General features: G+C 36.9%; 1 pseudogene; it reads right to left on the bottom strand.

Moving 5' to 3' along the window:
- Positions 1–6,137: 6,137 nt before the first annotated feature.
- LOC100688300 lies at positions 6,138–8,384 on the bottom strand (annotated as a pseudogene).
- Between the last annotated feature and the right edge of the window lie 239 nt (positions 8,385–8,623).

Here is an 8,623-nt window from a genome sequence, read left to right as displayed (position 1 = left end):
CAGTAGTTCAGACTTATTACTTATTGATTAGGAAATATTTGAGCAATTAAGTTGATGTCTCTTTGTACTGTTAGAACCTTTCCAGCATCCCACCAATAGGCAATTACTTCCCCCTGCATAAACTATGCCTTGGACTGTAGCTGCCAACGTTTGCCACGGTGACAGTAGAAAACACGATTGGCTTGCTAGACTCAAATTACAAGATATTAAAGCACACGATGGAGTATTAGAAAGATAGTCCTTTTATCAAATAGAAATTTTACTTTGAAAGAATTAAATATGTGGAAAATGTCAACTTGGCTTGCCGTATTGTCGGACCATCACAAGCCAACACATATTTGGAAATAAAAATAGAAGCCTGAAACAGTAATAAGACTCAGTATCTATATAATATATATGTGACTTAGTTCCACAGCCAATATCTCTCTTACTTAAATTAACTGGGCTATTTGATGTGAATGAGGATGTTAGCAACGATGTAGTTTTCAAGCCAGGAGATGAACAACATTCAGACTACCAGCTCTCAAAAGAACCCTAAAACTAATGGGCTGCCTCCCAACACCTTTATTTATATTTTTTAATATTTTTTGTATTGTATTGTAGTTCAATTTTCCAACATATAGCATAACACCTAGTGCTCATCCCTCCAAGTGCCCCCTTCATTGCCCATCACCCAATCACCCCAGCTCCCCGCCTACTTCCCCTTCCACTACCCCTTGTTCATTTCCCAGAATTAGGTGTGTCTCATGTTTTCAACACCTTTGTATAAGCCTTTGCCAACTTCCCAGTGTGGATGTTAAAGGTACAAAAGAGCAGATGAATTGAATGGGAAAATAAAGTAAGATATGTAGTATAACGCTGAGTCAGTACACTATTTCAGGGAGTAACACTTTAACTGATAGAATCAGCCATGTTGGTGAACAGCATTATTTGTGATAGTTTTATGTTGCATGGAAAGTAATATTCAAGCAACAGACAGAATGGACTTGATAAAGGTTTATTTTATGTTCCTGGAGAATTTAAAAGTATTTTGTTTACCTTCAGAAAAGTTCGTTAAGACAAAATTATCAAAGATGGTTTGAAATTACTGTACTGTACTTATTACTGTGTAATAAAGAGCCATAACTCCATTTGAGTTCCTACACATCTGATTTGTTTCTACTACAGCACTTAACTTCTATTCTGGGTAAATGTAAATATATATATATATATCTTATTACCCTTCAAATTCCTAACACTAGGGTTTCTTTCTGATTAAGTTTTTAATCTCCACTTCCAACACAATGAGCAGATGCTAAATTAATCCACAAATGAATACATATAAGGCTCCTTGAATGAATAAATACTTGCCCACCTACCGAGGTCTTTGTAGTTTCTATCTCTCATGTCAAGTCTAGTTTCTCCCGTTTTCCTTATTCCACATTTGCATTTCAAATACGTTTAAATCCAATACCTGTGTTATTTCACTCGTTCTGCTTACCCTAAAACTTTGCGTGACATTTCAATCTCCTCTGGATAATTATTTCTTCGGAGAGTGGAAGGGAAGAAAAAATTTGACACACATTTTACTCATGTATCATAATAATATATCTGAAAAGAATTCCTCTCAAATGTGAAAGGTCTTCTACTGGAGCAGTTTGTAACACCAACATTTACTACAAAGGAAAGGGAAGAAATTCCCACCAATAGAACTGTCTGCTTAACTAATTTAACATGGAAGTAGGGCGTAAATTACATCTCTTCAAGAGAGTAGAAAAGTAGATCTCTTCTGCCATTTGGGAAAATAAATTCTAAGTAGCCCATGAAATGGAACAGTTTAATTTTGTGCATTACAGTGCTGGGTAATTGAATGGATGGGCGCTCTTTCAGCTCCTGCCAAATGCTATTGACCTGAATCCAAGACTTGTTGGAAGATAAGGGCAATGAGGGTCAATCCAATTTGATCTTTTAATTCCTACATTAAGTATAGTCTCTCTGGGACAGATAAGATGAAGTTCTCTGTTACGTGAGCCCAATTCCAAGAATAGTTTTTCTGCTTAGCACAGAACCCAAGACTCTGATTCGGTGGTAGATAATAGAAGAAGGAGAATGTGTCTTTCCACCTTTTTTTTTTTTTTTTTTCCCCCAAGAACTACAAGCTGTTGCAACTTCTTTAATTTTCTATTTAAGTGACTCCCCCCTCCTCCCCACCCCCTGGATTCTGGAAATAAGCTGTTTGACCATCTTAAGTTTCAACACATTAAGGGTGTTTCATTTTTGTGCCTGTCTTCTGAGGTTTGAAAAGTTAGGAATCACTTAGATTGCTGACTGATGTTGTTATTTTTAACCCTGGATCTGAGTTTTAGGAATTATAGAAAGTGCAGAAGTATGGTACAGATCTGAAAGTGAAACCACAGAGCCAGAAAAGGAAAAGCAAGTTAAGAGGTTTTCCGTGACAGGACAAGATAAAGATAATAAGGGTTTGATCAAAAGCATATTAATCAGGCAGAAAGGTATGGGTGTAACCTGTTTCAATTAACCAGTCTTTTCAAACAATTGGAGATGAAGATAAAAATTGAAGATTTTATATTAATTAAGGTAGATAAAGGAAGAATGGTTGGTTTTTGTTTTTTTGTTTGTTTGTTTTTTTTTGTAGTATCTGAGAAAAAAAATGGTTTGGGGCAAATTGAAATTGATATACTCAGGACTCCTTGGAAGAGAGCTATCTTTGGGAAGTTGGAAGTATGAAATAAGAGGTAAATAGAAGGTAATATTAATCTTTCTTTTAAATGAGAAACTTTGGCCCAGAGTTGTTTGTTCTCAGAATACCATTAATATATGGTGAGTATATTACTCTGCTTGGGCCACTATTAGAAAATACCATGCACTGGTGAACAGACATTTACTTCTCACAGTGATGAAGGCTGGAAGTCCAGCCTGTTGGATTCTGGTGAGAGCCCTCTTCCTGACTTGTCAATGATGACCGTCTCACTGTGTGATCACATGGCCCTTTCCTCAGTAGGCAGGCATATACAGAGAAAAAGAGAATTCTCTTTTCCTATAAGGCTACTAATCCTATTAAATTTGAACCCTACCCTTAAAGACTTGACTTAATCTTAATTACTTCCTAGAAGCCCTATCTTCAGATACGGTTGCTTTAGGGTTAGGGCTTCAACATGAATTCTGGAGAGACCCAATAGACCAACAGAAGCAAAGCATAGTGGTACTGAATGGAATAAACTATAAGTAATTAGGAATACAAAGGTTTGTAATACATAGTTCTGTCCTCAAGAGTATTCCTGTCATACTCTATGCATACTATAGATACTCTATAATTATATACAATATAAAGAAAATGTGAAATAATTATTAGTATAATGAAATATGCAATATATAAAAATATAACATATGTATCAATATAAAAAGAAAACTATTTGCAGCTTTTCTAATGAAACCTGCAGAGTGCTTACATGTACAAAACATTATCATTGATATTTAAATTATTCTTGTGTTTTGACTTTGCAGACATGGTTTTATTCTTTGAAGGGAGTGCAGGGTGTGAGAGAAGTTGGAAGCAGTCACTAACTCTTAGGCAACAGAAAAAGTGCATTTGTTGGAAACATCTATATAGAGAGACAAGGGACAAAGCACTCTTTAAAGCCATGTGACTTGCACAAAGAGAGACAATTACACATTAAGTGTTTATTTTTTTACATAAATTTTTCAAAGGTGTCTTTTAAGTGCTTCTAACTACTTCATTGGCATCTGACATGTAATTACAAAACAACAACTAGAAATACATATTCTAGAAATAGGCAGTATGCAAAACTGACTTTACTACTGGAGGTCAAGGAGAAAATTATCTGTGAAAAAAATAAAGATGATTAAATCCTCAAAGGGAGAAAAATATTTTCATGATGTTGGGTCTCACTGGTTGTTTTGTTTGGCTTCTGATCAAAATATCAATGTGTAATTAGAGAGCCATGTTTGTGGCTCCTTAATACATTCATTTATATTTGCCCCTAACTCACTCTAATATGTGACCTCATGTTCACATTTCAGAAAAACAGTCATTAGAGCAGCCCAGGCAGGCTTTAGGGTGGCTTTGTAGATAGGTTTCAAAAATCATTAGTCTGTCAACAATTTTGATGGGCCTATAAAATGTAACCCTGTTTATAGTTATCCACATCACCCCATCTACTGCTTCCTTGGCCCTAGGTTTTTTCTCCTGACCCCTATGTCATTACAATAGAAGGATATATGTAAACCTTGACCAAGTAATTGGGCTCAAAATTTATTACCCTAAAATAACAAGGACATAGGATGAATAATAAGCCCATGGCTATTTATTGAGCAATTAATATTTTACAGTCCTTTTGATGCAGCTCTCCTTCTGTGTCCCATACCTAGTGATGTTGTTTCTCTTGATACTTCCACTGTAGAGCTGGGACAACTGAGTTAGTAGAAGGGTGAAGGGCACTGCCTTAATTAACAGGCATGTGCAAGTTTGCACTGCAAGTCTGCTACATAAATGCTCTATAGCTCTATAACCGTGGGAAGGTTTCTTTTGTTTGTTCCACCTTTCAATATTTTAGTTTCATCCTACATGAAGGTAAAAGTGAAAATATATTACAGACCTCACCAGGGTAGTAGCTGGCTAAAATAAACATGCAATAGAATGACATAATCGTACCAGCAGTTTGTACTTTTTTAGTAAAAAATGGTGAACAAGTGATGATTGTGGTATTAGGCTGTACTTGTCTAAGGCCATGTGTCAGGTATAAATTAGAGTCTGACTTGATAACGTTCACTAAGATTTCGGTGCTTTTCCCCTTGGGGTGCTTGTAGCTGAGTGTAATCAGCATTTCACATATGCTCTGTGCTGTTTTGCTCGTGAACTCGTAGGTCATTAGGTATTTTCATGCATGCTTTGGGATTTAGCTAAAGTTAAGTGCAGAGGGCTGATATGAAATGGAGTGGAAGTACATGAAAAAGCAGTAGATTTGGGTTATAAGTGGAGACATTTACTGACCCATATCAAGTGCCAGGAGACATAGACATGTCTGGCCCAGGGAATCACAACCACCTACAAGACTCTAGCGTCCTTGTTTGTCTCTACCAAGGAACTCGTCCTGCACCTGCAGATATTCTGCTCTTACTTTCCACCTGAGCAGGAAATGAATTGCTTTTTACCCTTACAATTTTGATATTATTTACTCAGTTGTACAATTGTTGGTCTTACAGACTTGAATGTAAATAGAATATTAACAATAAAGATGATATCAGACCCATTCCTATATGAATGGACATTGAGTTGCTTCTGTATCCTGGCGATTGTAAATAATGCTGCAATAAGCATAAGGGTACATAGAGCTTTTCTGAGTGTTTTTGTTTTCATTAGGAAAATAACTCAGAAGATACAGTTTGTGTATCTATGTATAAAATGCAATATTAGCCATATTGCATGATGGCTAATATTGAAAGAAAGACAATCTTTCAATAGAAAGAAAGACATCTTGCCATTTGCAGTAATATGGATGGACTGAGACCATATAATGCCAACTGAGATGAGTCTGGCAAAGAAAAATGCTATATGATTACACTCTTCTTGTGGATCTTGAGAACCAGAAAAGCAAATAAAGAAAAAAAAATAGAGAGAGAGAGAGAGAGAGAGAAAGAGAGAGAAAACAAACTCATGGTTGCCAGAGAAATGGGTAGGGGTTGAGTGAAGTAGATAAAAAGAATTAAGAATACAATTATCTTGATGAGCACTGAGAAGTGTATCAATTGTGAAAGTATATATCTAAAACAAGCATAAGTTTTTCAATGTTAACATTTTAAAAATGAAGAAGACTTTTCCTGGATTAAAAAAAATATATGGCTATGTGCATGTGTGAGTACATGTTAACATAGCAAAGGCAAGTATACAAGGCAAGAAAAAGTTAATATTGTAATGGCCACATCAGGATTTTTCCTGTGTGTGTGTGTGTGTATAAAGTTATATAATCTGTAAATTCCACATTACTCCTTGAATTTTTAACCAGTCTATTAAAATCATATAACTTAACACACAAGTACCTTGTCATCTAGGGAATGCATTTTAATTGTTCATTTTCATTTTCTTTCAAGATAAGCTACACATGACAAAAGTAGATTTTTTTTTTTTTTTGGCAGATAAAGGTTTGTTTTATTGAATAACTGATCTGATTCATGATGAGGCCACTATGTACAGACAAGAGAGAGGGAGTTTTATTTCTTGGTCTCTTCCTCCTTGGACAGAGTCTTGATGATTTCCTCCTTCTTGGCCTGGAGCCGCTCTTCACGGTGCTTGCTGGCTTCCTTGGCCTTAGATCTGCGGGCCTCAGCCTGGTCAGCCAGAAGCTTCTTGCGAACCTTCAGCTTGTGGATGTGTTCCATGAGAATCTGCTTGTTCTTGAACATGTCCCTTCACTTTCAGGTACAGGCTATGATACATGTGGTGGTCAATCTTCTTAGATTCACGGTATCTTCTGAGCAGCCTGCGCAGAATTCTCATCCTCCTCATCCACGTTACCTTCTCAGGCATTCGAGCATTGGCAGTACCTTTTCTCTTACCAATGCCCATATGCCTGCCCTTCCGGCGGGCCAGAGTGTTTTTCCGGCACTGAACTCGGGAATGGACAGTCACTGGACAGTCACAGGCTTCTGGATTATCAGCCCATCTTTGATCAGTTTTCGTATCTGCTGACGGGAGTTTGCATTGGAGATTTCAGGTCTCATTGGGGTCCAACCAGACCTTCTTTTTGCCACAGCGGAGGACACTGGAAGCAAGCCTCTTTTTTTTTTTTTTTTTTAATTTATTTATGATAGTCATCAGAGAGAGAGAGAGAGAGGCAGAGACACAACAGGCAGAGGGAGAAGCAGGCTCCATGCACCGGGAGCCCGACGTGGGATTCGATCCCGGGTCTCCAGGATCGCGCCCTGGGCCAAAGGCAGGTGCTAAACCGCTGCGCCACCCAGGGTTCCCAGGCAAGGCTCTTCTGAGGCCTGAGCATACTCATGGCTGCAGCCGCAGCGCCGAAAGGAAAAGTAGATTTTCTTAAACAACATAGAAAGATAATCACAACTTCATACTCTAGGTGTGTTTCTTCCTTCACCCCTCTTGATTGGTTTTTTAACCATGGACTATTATCAGTAATTACGTTGGTCATCTCGTTTATGTTTAGATCTGAACTGAGCATTTGAAAATGAACACCAGAAAATGTGAACTTTTAATGATCCTGAATCAACTAAAAAGAGAATTATGGAGACATAGTCGTCTTGATATCATTGAGCAATTTAAGTGTTGTGGAGATGAAATAGGGTCACAGGGCTGCCACAACTGCAGAAATGATATGCCTGGGTGGATTAAGTGACCACATTTAATGAGAGTGTTCTCAGATCTATTAACGTGGCAAAATTCCTCTTTATGTTCTGTGGTGATGGTTTCCTTAGGTTAAAAGAGGAAGAGAAAAAGGAGATGAACATGCTCCCAAATCTAGGGCTTATAAAAACAAAAAAAGCAACATTCTAAGCTCCATGAAGGTGCAGATAGGAAATAGGAGATAATCTAAAGGTGTTAGTTTGAGATTAGTTTTTATCCTATCCCTCCTCCTCTCTGCTTGTCCTGCTACTTAAAGACCATTCTGAAAAGTTGAGATGAGAGAAAATTTGTTTTTCCTTGTGCCCCTCAAAAACTTACTTTTTTCACTATCTTAAAAATCAGGCAGTTGTAAATAATGCTGCAATAAGCATGGAGTTCAATGTGCATTTTTTTAGATAGTGTTTTCAACTTCTTTGGATAAATGTCCAGAAGTGGACAGGCTGGATCATACGGTAGTTCCCTTTTTACATTTTTGAGGAACCTCTATGCTCTCTTCTGTAGTGGCTGCACCAATATACATTTTTACCAATAGTGCACAAAGATTTCCTTTTTTTCCATCCACACTAGTGTTTGTTATTTCTCTCTTTTTGATAATTGCCATTTTAACAGGTGTGAAGTGACCTCTCATTCCAGTTTTGATTTGCATTTCCCTGAAGATTAGTGATGATAAGCATCTTATATGTCTGCTGGCCATCTGTATGTCCTTCATGGAAAAATGTCTCTTCAGATCTTCTCATTTTATTGATTAGATTTTTTTTTTTTTTTGCTCTGCAAGTATATGGGTCTTTCATATATTTTGGATATCAACTTCTTATACATGATTTGTAAACATTTTTTCCTATTCAGTAGTTGCCTTTTCATTTTGTTGTTGGTTTCCTATGGTGTGCAGAAGCTATTTAGTCTCATGTAGTCCCATTTGTTTATTTTTGCTTTTGTTGCCTTTGTTTTGGTGTCACATACAAAATATCGCCACCAAGATTTATATCAAAGAGCTTACCGCCATTGTACTTTGTGCATGCTTTAGAAGACTTAGCATGGAATCAATTTATTAGAAAGTTTAAGCAGATATTTGCATATGCTTTACATGTATACATTAACATGTGAAAATACATGTAATTATACATACTATAAATTTATATTTTTATAGATTTATGCAACTTACATATTACACACTTAGAAAATTAACTGTAAATGCCAAAAAGACCCTAGAGGAATTGGCAAGAAGGGAAGGGGAGGTGAACT

Source organism: Canis lupus, chromosome 2 (genome assembly GCF_011100685.1).
Source record: "Canis lupus familiaris isolate Mischka breed German Shepherd chromosome 2, alternate assembly UU_Cfam_GSD_1.0, whole genome shotgun sequence".
Lineage (NCBI taxonomy): Eukaryota > Metazoa > Chordata > Mammalia > Carnivora > Canidae > Canis > Canis lupus.
This window is presented reverse-complemented; position numbering and strand designations above follow the sequence as displayed.